This window comes from Tympanuchus pallidicinctus, unplaced genomic scaffold, assembly GCF_026119805.1.
Source record: "Tympanuchus pallidicinctus isolate F22 unplaced genomic scaffold, pur_lepc_1.0 scaffold6, whole genome shotgun sequence".
In the NCBI taxonomy this organism is placed as follows: Eukaryota; Metazoa; Chordata; class Aves; order Galliformes; family Phasianidae; genus Tympanuchus; species Tympanuchus pallidicinctus.
This window is the reverse complement of record NW_026294780.1, coordinates 5,997,519-6,008,966: the sequence shown is the minus strand read 5'-3', so window position 1 is coordinate 6,008,966 and position 11,448 is coordinate 5,997,519.

Sequence of the window (11,448 nt, the reverse complement as noted above, 5' to 3'; positions counted from 1 at the left end):
CTTCTTTAGAGAGTGAACCTGAGAGTACTGATGGACAAGATGAAAATGAGCCAGTAATGCAAAGATTGATGATCTCTTATACTACACTAGGCAGAGTATTGCCAGCAGGTTGAGGAAGGTGATTCTTCTTATTGTCTCAGATCTGGTGATACACATCTGGAGTGATGGGTCCAGTTCTAAGTTCACCAATACAAGAAAGACATAAATTCAATGGATCAAGTTCAGTGAAAGCTCACACATATGATCAAGGGACAGGAGTATATTTCATGCAAGAAAAGGTTTAGATATGGGACTATTTAGTGTAGAGAGGGCTCAAGGAGGTCATAGCCATGTGAATAAAATGACTGATGGAGGGAGTAAAGAAGATGGATCCAAACTGCTCAGTGGTGACCTGTGACAGAACAAGAGATAATGGATACAAACTGAAAAAAAATATGAAATTCAATCTGAAGAAAATACTTTGCACTGTGAAGATGGTCAAAAAAACAGTAATTGCTGAAAAAAAATGGCTGAAAATTCAATTGGACACAGTCCTGGGCAACTGATCAATCCCACTTGTGCAGAGGGCTAGACTAAATGTTTTCAAGGGATTCATCTCCAACTTCAATCATTCCATGTTGGTGGGGGAAAAAAAAACAGAAACAAAAACAAAAAACAGGCAGTATCTCACCTCTGGATTTGCATATCTGAAATTCTAAAGCAATTCCTAAGCATGTTGTACAGCTGGTACAAAGAAGAGAGAGAAGAGCTACAAGGTAAAGCAGAGGTAGGGAGCAATATTTGTAAGAGGTAAAACTGAAGAGGCTGATGCTTTGCAACTTGGAGAAAAGGCAACTGGGTGGAGAATTGGTAAAGGTCTAGAAGTTCATTAATAACGAAAAGGGAGTGACTGTTTGCCTTTTCTCACTACCTGTGGTTTCCTAAAAAATGCAATTATGAGACACCAAGAATTATCAGGTAATACTATTCCTGAAAATATATCTTTAAGCAAAGGACTGTGCTCCAGAGGGAGCAAATTACAGTTTTGCAAATGGTACTATATTTTTGACAGATCTAGGAATGTTGATACAGCTAACAGGAGCTAAGCAGGAAACAAGAGCAGGTAGATGGTGAATGAAAGAGGAAGGAAAGAAAAATACTTTTTCAGTTCACAAAAAATAAGACCTGATATGATCAAAAAAGGAATGATCAGTAATCTGAAGTTTTTATCATTATTGATAGGAAAGAAAAATGAACTGCACAAAATGTGTCCTAGAGATAGAATATCACATTATGATCAAGTAATGGACCAGTAAATTTTACTTCATAAATCCCACGCTGACAATGTGGCATATTCAATCACAAGAACTGAACTAACTTTTCCTTCTTTCTTTCTCTGGGCAGATATGCAATAGCTACATCCAAGAACTTTGTATAGGGAGTCAAATCCATTTCTCTTAGACTGTCAAGTTGATCTCTCTGTTGCAAGAATTCACTCTGAAGAAGGACAGGGAGATTATTCTAGATGAAGCAAAGATTAAGCTGAATGTGTGTGTATGTGAGAAAACTGTCTTTCTAACTTTAAATGCAAGCAAGCATAATTATAGATTCCATGCATGATTGTTCTGCAGAGATGCATCACTGAAAAGCACTGAAGGTTTCCTGCTGCTTTGCATTCATTTAAATGATATCACTACAATCTGCTGAACAGCACTTACCTTCTGAACTTACTGGAAACTTTAAGCTGTCATTCACTCTCATGCACTGCCTGTTGAGCTAGTTGTAGCCACAGTAGGCATGTAGTTAAAAGTTTGAACTTGCCAAAAACACTGCAGAGAGCCATGCATAAAAACAGTCATTTTTACCAGCGCCATTCTCATTCAGCACTGTCCTATGCATGTGTCTCGTATTTAATTTCTTCTGGTGACAATGCCTATATCAAGAGAAGTGTAACACTGAAAAAGTACATAGGTACAGTTGCAGTAGATGAAGTCATACCATAAAAATTATTACAGATCGTAGTTAGTTTTGAAAAGTGAAGTATCCCAAAGTATTTTCTAACTAGTCAAATGAAGAGAGCTTAAGTCGAACCCTTTATTCATCTCCTTTTCTGTGCATCTGCTAACGAACTTGATCACAGAGATATGAGCCCAAAAGGCAGGAAAAAGCTGCTTTTGGAATGAATTACACTTGAATCCACATTTAAGACCTCATTTTATATGCTAAAGAACATAGAAGGTGTCCACAGAATGAATCTGAGTGGTATAGAATTAAGGAAGAGGGCGCCTTGGTACACGCCATGTTTGGAAGTTCTTAATTTTAATAAGGCTCTTTACTGACTTAAATGGCCACCACAGCTGAAGATAAGCAGCTTCAAGAATAAATCAGACACAAACAATCACTTAACGTAAAAAAATACATATATAAGAATGACTTATCCAAGTTATAAGGTGGTGAAGTGGTGTAAGTGTAAGCAAAATAAATAGGAAGTATTGAACAGTTAGCATCTTGGAGAGGGTTACCAGTTCAATTAAAAAAATAATTCATTTCATGAGTCAACTCAGTCATGTATTTTAAACTTTTTACCATATCATTTTGCTACATTTCCTGTTTGCTATGTGTATCTTTAAAAATATATGTAGTAAGCATCACAGGTTTTTTTTCTTGCTAATATGTTTCTATCTTCCAGGAAAGAGAAGGATGGAATTATAAATTCAGAAGTTTCTTTTTGGGATTATCTTAGATTTTTGAAGTATTCTGCATCAAATATACATTTGACCATCAGTCCCTTTTTTTCTTTTCTTTGTTTTCTCTTACCTACTTATGTTACTGTTACATGCGGGATCCTTCAACTACACACTAAAATACTGTCCTAGTTCCACATCTAGCGTGTAAGGATGACAATGTGAGTTTTATCATATGGTCAACTAAAAATCTGTAGAATACGGCAGAGTAATTGTGTACCTTTATTTAATTTATAATTTATGTATTTAATTATGTATGACAATAAGCAGTCTAAAGCTAGCCACCAGGGTCTCCAGTGCAAAAAGAATACACAATACAAAACCAGTAATCTTAAACCACTGAAAAGCTATTTCATCTCATGAATCTGCATAATGGAGGCAGGAGAGCACACCGGAATAAGTCAGAGCGTAACTTTATTTTCCAAGGGCTGAACTATGTCGAGATACATCCAAAAATACTTGAAAGGCACAATGGTGAAAGACCAGTTTGAAATCAGGATGAAAGGAGAAGAGCTAAATGGCTCTTTCCATTTAAGTGAGGTCTTGCTAGTTCATATGCTCTCCTGTGAGTCACTCGGTGGCTGGGGCTGAAGTACCAAAACCTGACTTGCCTATTAAGTTGTGACAGAAATAGCATTGGTTCTGAATATAAAATGTTCTGTCCCATGTATGTGGAAACTGCATCAGCGCACTTGAGGCAGAGATTGATAACTGTCACTGTCACATTTTCACCTTCTGTGAGGCCATACCTGGAGTACTGTGTTCAGTTTTGGACCACTCACTACAAGAAAGACATTGAGGCCCTGGAGTGTGTTCAGAGTGTGTTCAGAGCTATGAGGGGTCTTGATCACAGGGCTTATGGAGAGCAGCTGAGGGAGCTGGAATTGTTCAGTGTGCAAAAGAGGAGGTTCAGGGAAAATCTTATTGCTCTCTACAACTACCTGAAAGGAGACTGTGGTGGGGTGGGGGTCGGTCTCTTCTCCCAGTTAGCATTAATAGAGTGGGAGGTAATGGTCTCTGGTTGTGCCTGGGAGGTTCAGAATGCATATTAGGAACAATTTCTTCTCAGAAAGAGTGGTGAGGCCCTGGAACAGGTTGCTCAGGGAGATGATTGAGTCACAATCCCTGAAAGTCTTCAAGAAGTGTTTAGATGTGGTACTTAGGGACATAGTAGGCAATACCGGTGATAGGTGGACAGACGGACTAGATGATCTTAAAGTTCATTTCCAACCTTAATGATTTTATAATAATGATTTTCAGTTCTGATTTAGCTATGTGAGAAGGAATTTTAATGAAAGTTTTTAGCAAGGATTGGGGAGAGAAAGAATAAGGTTTGGTCTTGATTTGTTTCTGCATTTGTAGAGGACCCTCATCCCCAGAGGTGATAAGTGAGGGATGAACCTGCTAGAAAGCTGTGTTGGTAGTCAGGAATATTTTGCTTGCTAAATGCAGATTACTGGTAAGGAGAAAGAAAACAGGCTTTGGGCAGGAGCTGGTTTCATGCTGGTGCTTTCATAAGGTACTGCAGGCTTCTATGTGTTCTGGTACATCCACTGGGTCTGGGAAACTACAAGAAATGCATTCTGGAATTTTTAGCAGACTTCCCTCCCCCCCCCCACTCCACTGCTACAGACACCGATAGAGATGAGATAAGGACACAGTTTAAGAGCTCTTCCGGAGAAGCATCTGCACATGCAGTTGTACAGGAGATACTGAAACAAAGATAAGAACTTTAAGAATGATTTTTTTTCCATGCTACTTTCAACTTCTTGCGAATGCTGTTGCTTTCATACGTTACGATAAAATTTAGTTATTGGATTTTTCTTCTGCTGAATGCCAAAGCTAACATCCCGAGTCAAATTATGTTAATTGATCTGTTTTGTTATTTACAGTCTTTTGACCTTTTCTTTAAAAAAAGACTAAGTGATAGATGGTTTGTACTGCTTCTTATATGAATGCAATGGTGCAAGATGAAGCAATAGTAAAATCAGTGCTTATACCTTTCCAGCTGGAAATTAACTTCATGAAAAGCAGAATGCTTCTTCTGCAACCTGCACTGAATCCCCATGGAGGAAAAGAAACAAACAGTCAAACAATCAAACAAATTAATAAAAGGAGATTTCACCTCCAAAATGATGTTGATGTTTTGGCAGCTTCCAAGTGGATGAGGTGTTAAAACAGTTCATGCAAAACTGTTAAGAGCAAATTCAGTCACAGAAAGATTTGAAGCACCAGTACCTGAGATTCAGCTTGGTGAACTTGTTCTCTGAACTATTTATTGTAGTTATCATAACTGTTTAAATATCTCATTAACTAACTGAACTTGCTGCTTCTGAAAACTCCCACATATCACCATTGCTTCTGACACTTTTTTAAAAGTATTCCATAATGCAATTGTAGTTTTAATGTACATGAGTTCTCTCAAGTTCAGATTTTGCAGAATATCTGATAACATCAAAGATATTTTGAACATCTTTTCTGTGGCCTTAAAGCCAAGTATTGTGTTCATTGAAAAGAAGTTTTAAATAAACAACAAATTTAGGTCATGCATAATATGTATTACATGAAATTACAGCAACTGCTGATGCAAAGTAGGCAATTGTGCATGCCAATTATTTATTACATGCCTGTTGTATTGTTTGAATAAGCAATTATTGAACTCATAGAGACCAGCATGTTAACTAGGAGTGTATATTAGGCACATAATTATCACCACTTAACTCAGAAAAATCAAGCAATGTCGAACTTAGCTGGGGGAATGGTTATGAATCTTGACATTTTTCCAAGGCATAAAATTCCTGTTTCATTATATGAATTTCTTGCATTTATACCAGCTTATGCCTCAAAGTGATTTAGAAAATGATACAAGCTCAGTAAATCAAGACACGTGCCAGCTAAACATATGAATGGTCATTTGGATTTCTTTGTCATTCTTCAAGATTTGTGTACAAATCCTGCAGAAACAGGGTTATCTGTGGACATTTCTTCATTTCCAACTGAAATTTAGTTGCCCCTCTGTCAGGGTATGCAGTCCCAAGTACTGCATAGCAGTGGAAGTAGTGAATGAAGCCGTACTTGGATAAACTTCAGAAAGAAGTTGGTTAGAGTTAACACACTGAAACTTAAATTTTAGTCAGTGTGATGGCTGATGCCTTCTAATTTCAGATGTTTGATATCCTCAGATTGCTAGACTGCATTTTTAATCCTGATATGAGAATTGCTGTCAGCTGGTGCCACAGAACCAGTAGTGTAGTGATAACTCCTAGATCATTCAGGGTCCTTCAGAGTACTCTGACTGCACTGGAGACCTCATCAGAAATTTCTGAGTCTCAGAATGGCACAGGCATGTAAGATCTAAATTTGTTTATAGCCCTTGCTTTAAATGAAATCATAATACACTTCGATTGCTTGAAAAGCAAAAAGTTTGTAGCTAATTCCTCCTGGTGTTAGCTTTATCTGAAGTCCCAATATTAATTAGGTGTCAGCAACTCTTACATAGTTGTCAATATTAAGAGAAGATCCAGGTAGATTTACTTTGTAACTATTTAACTGTTAAAAATAAGAATTCAGTACCGTCTAAAGAACTGTCAAATGAAGGCCACAGAATTTGCAACTCAACTCTTCCAGACTTGAAATTCTCCATTTTCTTTCCATTAATTTCAATGGAAACCGCTTGCGTGTATATAAGGCAATGTGAACAAGGTAGGTCACATCTTTAGGAGATCTGAAGGTCCTCGTTACAATTTAAGAATTATTAGGAGTCTGTATATTTTGTGTTGGTAAAAATAAGAGTACATGTTGGTAAGAAGTAACACACTCACATCCCATGGACAGAAGAGAACTGAAGCATATCATCTAGCTGTCCTCCACTTTTCCCCCTGGTATCGACAGAATATGCTTCATCATGTCTGCACTTGAGAAATGAAAGTTGAAGCATTGTTTTCAAGTTGTTTAACTGTTTTTGGAACATTGGCTCCCAAAGGTATGGTAACAGTCTAGTTCTATATTTAAGAGCAAAACAAAGCAGTTGACCCTTCAAAATACAACTTAGCTTTCCCTCTTTCTTCCTCCTTGCCTTCCCACTCCCCTAAGGAAAAGATGCTGGGTCTCATTATCTCAAATCCTGATTTCATCCATACACAAATTAAAGGAAACAATGAGTCACCCTGCCTTACCATGCTTGCACAACAGAACAGTCACATATTTTGAGCTCCTTCAATGGTCAATCTGTTTTATCTTTTGAAGAACACATTTGACATCAGTTTTCTTTATGACAAGGCTAAAGATCTTATCGCTTCCTCCTGTGACACTTCTACTCTGTGTATGGACCACTTTTCACTGTAACTTTCTGATGAACATACTTCTTTAAAACCATAGCAATTATTCACAACATTTGCACACCTGTAGGATTGCTGTGTTCACTTCAGACTCACAAAAGATCTGTGTGCTTAAAAGTTTCTCTGTTGTTTTTTTTCCAGATACGTGAGTTGGTTTCATAAAAGATATTTCCTGACAAACTTTTCGCCACTTTACTAAGTACTTTTAACAGTAAAATGTAAATTAATTAAATAATTAATGTAAATTAATTGTAAATAATTAAACATAGTATTGTGGTAGAATTTTTTCACAGATAACTGCCATTTTGCTTGCTTTTTCTGTAGAAAAATAATGAAAAAGAAATAGGTTTTTTTCTTATTTTTTAAATATCTGACAGTGTATTTTTCAACAACAAAAAGTGAAGAATTTTTTAAATGTGAAAGTTCTGACTGCAGATAATTTTTATCAACTCTTGTAAAGTTCCACTTGCTACATCAATAATAGATTTTTGGTTTTGTCATTCCAAATCTTTTCCAGATTTTTTTTTTTTTTAGGGAGAAGTTCACCCAACTGTGCTACTTTCATAATAACTTGCAAGGATTACACATAAACAGCAATCTGTAGTGTGCTGAAGAGTTTTGGTTAGTATTTCTATTTTATAGGCACATATTTTATTTTATTGTTTTAAAGTACTATTTGAAATGCTTATCAAAAGATGTTTTTCAGTGTCCTGAAGTTTGCAAACTACCTGCTGATAATAAATGTGTGTTGATTTACATTGGTCTAGTGATGTTTTACTTCTTTCATCTGTTCTCAAATGAACACATATATGAAAAAAATAATGAAAATAAAATTGCATGCAAAAAATTAACTTTACTCATTCAGTCTTCTGGTTTAAATTTTGAAAAGCAAGAAAATAGACTAATATTAACCTAACAATTTGCTTGTTTGTTTAGTACACAAAAGCAAAGTTGAGATTTTTATAAGAAAAATGTGATAAAAATTCACTACCCAAATTCTATTCTATTCAATTTTCAATTCAAATTCAATTCTATTTGGACAAGTTAGCTCTCTGTATTTGATTCTTACTTGATCAGAGAATGTATCTGTATTCTTCCTAGGTTAGTTGTCATTGCTTCCATTATTTCTAGGCTTCTGTGTTTAATCTTGACTAGGAGCTCCTAATTCATTCATACAGGCTTGATGGTGTTTTTGCTTCCTTTTCTCTTTGCTGGGATGCATTGTACTTCAGTATGGGGAAAGTTATCCTTGAATATTAGCCAGCATTCTTGGGCCCATCTTCCCTCCAGGGTTTTATGCCATGGAACTCTACCAAGCAAACCCTTGAAAAGCCTGAAGTCTTCTCTCTTGAAGTCCAAGGCCGTGAGCTTGCTGTGTGCCTTCTTTGCTGCCCTAAGGATCTTGGACTCCACCATTTCATGGCCACTGCATCCAAAGATGTCTTTGATGTTTATGTTCCCTATAAACCTCTCCTTGCTATCTTCTCTATCACTTTGAAATGGAATTTATCATCAACACATTCAAGGAACTTCCTGGATTACTTATGCCCTGCTGTGTTGTCCCTCTGGCAGATATTGGAGTAGTCTAAGTTGCCTGTAAGGACCAGAGTTTGTGAACTTGAGGCTGCTCCTAACTATGTGTAAAGGATCTCATCTGTTTTGTTTCCTTGATCAAGTGACTTGTAGCAGACTCCCACTTAATGTCATCTAGACCTGTCTTCCATTTAATCCTATACCATAAGATCTCCATCAGTTCCTTATCCATCCCCAGGGGCTGTTCCACACACTCCAGTCAATAATCAACATAGAGAGTGTCATTCCCTCATTATCCACTTAATTTATCCTTCCCAAACAGCCTGTTTCCTTCTACTGCAACACTCCAGCCACAGAAGGCATCCTACCACAGCTCAATAAGATCACAGCAGTGCAGAAGTATGCATATCTCTAACACATCTGATTTTTACCCATACAACATGTGTAGGTGTTGAGAGGGTCAAGTTTTCTGTTCCTAGAAAGAATTTTGGGTATTTCTTTGTACTGTTGTCTTGTAGGCATTGCTTTGCTAATCTGCAAGTGTTGGAAGTGGATCCTCCCTACTACATCACTCCACATCCCTTTCTCAGGAGCCCTATGTGTCACTCCTTGACAGAGCTGCTGGTTATCGTTTCCCTTTCCCTCCTTCCTAGCATAAGGCCCCGCTTATAATGTCTACCAACCTACGGGCAAAAATGTCTTTGCTCAACTTAATGAGGTACATTCCATCTCCTAAGCTGATCTTCAGACAATATCTCAAGGTGTTAGAATCCAAATCCCTGGTGCCAACTCTAGTTCTATTGCCAATCGATCTACAGTTAATACTGCTTTCGGGGGAAATTTCATCCAGGGCACCTTCTTCCTTACAATCTAGCTGCAGTCATTACTGACTGCTGAGATGATCTTACAGTATAAAACTAATTGGAAACTAATTGGAAACAGACAATGTATTTAAATAGGAAAAAAAAATCTGTTTAAAGTGTTTAAATGAAGAAGGGAGGAAAGCCAGTCAGTGAGACTGTCTTTTGCACCAACAAGAGTCTGATCTTTTTCTTGATAGTTCCTATTTTCTTTTCTCCTGTGAGTTGTTTTTAAAAGGAAACAGGGGCCCTTCTCAGAATTGTAGCAAATGTAATTGAATTTCAAATGTTGTTTTCAAACAAACAAACCATAGAAAAGTTGAGGATGGCGAATGTATGCAAGTATGTTTTCTAAAATGCAATTGTACAGGCAAACACATGTTTTCAGTTAAGCTAAGCTCATTTCTGGTAACAGTACTAACATTGTGATGGCCATGACCAGCAGGTATCTGGGGAATGAAGGGTAGTAGCGCTTATCAAATTAGATCTAAAGGGGAAGAACATGTATTTAGGATCTTTTTCTTTTTTTTTTTTTTTTTTTTTTTGTAGTGTTCTCCATAAAACAGTTTGGAAGAAGCAAGTAAAGGCTGGGAGGGCTCATGGAAAGATGGTAATACTTTTGAGTTGGAAAGGAGGACTCTGCATTTGTTAAACAAACATCTCGTCAAAATGTCCTTTTCTCCTTATTTCAATTTTAAATGTGTTACTGATATGAAAGGTCATGCAGAAAAACTGTATCTGGTTTTCCTGAAAATATTCTTCTTTAACAAAGTGTTTGGGTATGACAGAATGTAAGCAAAGTAGTTTTTATTCTACACTGATATTTCAAAGCTAGTTACATTCCCTGCTTTTTTTTTTTTTTCCTCTTTCCCCTCCATTAGTTTGTACTGCTTGGCTTCTACAGGGAGAAGTTTCTATTTTTAAATGATTAAGCAATAATAACCACAAGATTCCCAACTTCACCGCTCCCACTTCATAGTGGCCCCCTGTACTCCCGTACAAACTCATTTATGTAATTTTAACTCCACAGCTCTTAGGGCAGAAGACTCCTTAGCTCACTTATTTGAGAAGAGAACCAAACCAGGACAGCATTACTCTCAGCTAAGAGAGGGTCAGCCTGAGTGCTGCGTGCCATGTAACATGGATTCACAGCTCTTCTGCTTGAGTGTACAACAGCACTATAAGAGCACTCATTATTCCCTGCTGCAAATTGGTGCCTTGATTTCATGCCTGTAATATAAAAGTTTTCAGACTTTTCCCCACCTACCCTTTATCAACCATGAATTTGTGAAATGAGAGTTTTTCCTCTCACCTTTGCTGAGGGACAAACCCACCTCTTGGTAGAAAAAAGGCTGCAGGCTCACAGCTGTGCCAGCAGAGCCAACCCAGGCTGCAGCCCACTCATGTCATCTCTCTTGTCACGGGAAGCAAATTAAGCATTAGTCAAACTTGCACTCTTTTTAGCTCTGCACTGAAATTTATATTAGGAAAGAATGCATTCTGAACTGAGGGTGACAAACTGAACAAATGATAAGAAAACCTAGAAGCAGGATAAAAAAAATATAGTGGCACCTAAAACAGAGTACTAACAAGGAAAAAAAAAATAGATCAAGATAGACCACTTTTTCCTTATTCTGTTATCTTCAGTTTTATTATCTCCCTCATCAAACAACAAAGCAGAGATAGTACAGCAAGTTAAACTGAGGAAGTTCAATTTTTTTCTTTGACTAAAATGGATAATCTCCATGTCCATGTTCAGGCAGCACATTTAAGTAAATACATTTCTTTGCAGTGGGGAGGCAAGGAGGGAAGGAGTTGGAGAAATGAGCCAAAATATGAAATACACCCACCAGTTATAGATGAAACATATTTGCATAGCATGTGTATTCATGTGGAGTTGTGAGCTTCTGTAGCTGGAGTGTGATTACACCTTCAACCCACACTAATAGCCCAGCCCCAGCAGTTATAAGCACCTGACCAAGGTCTTAGGGCTCA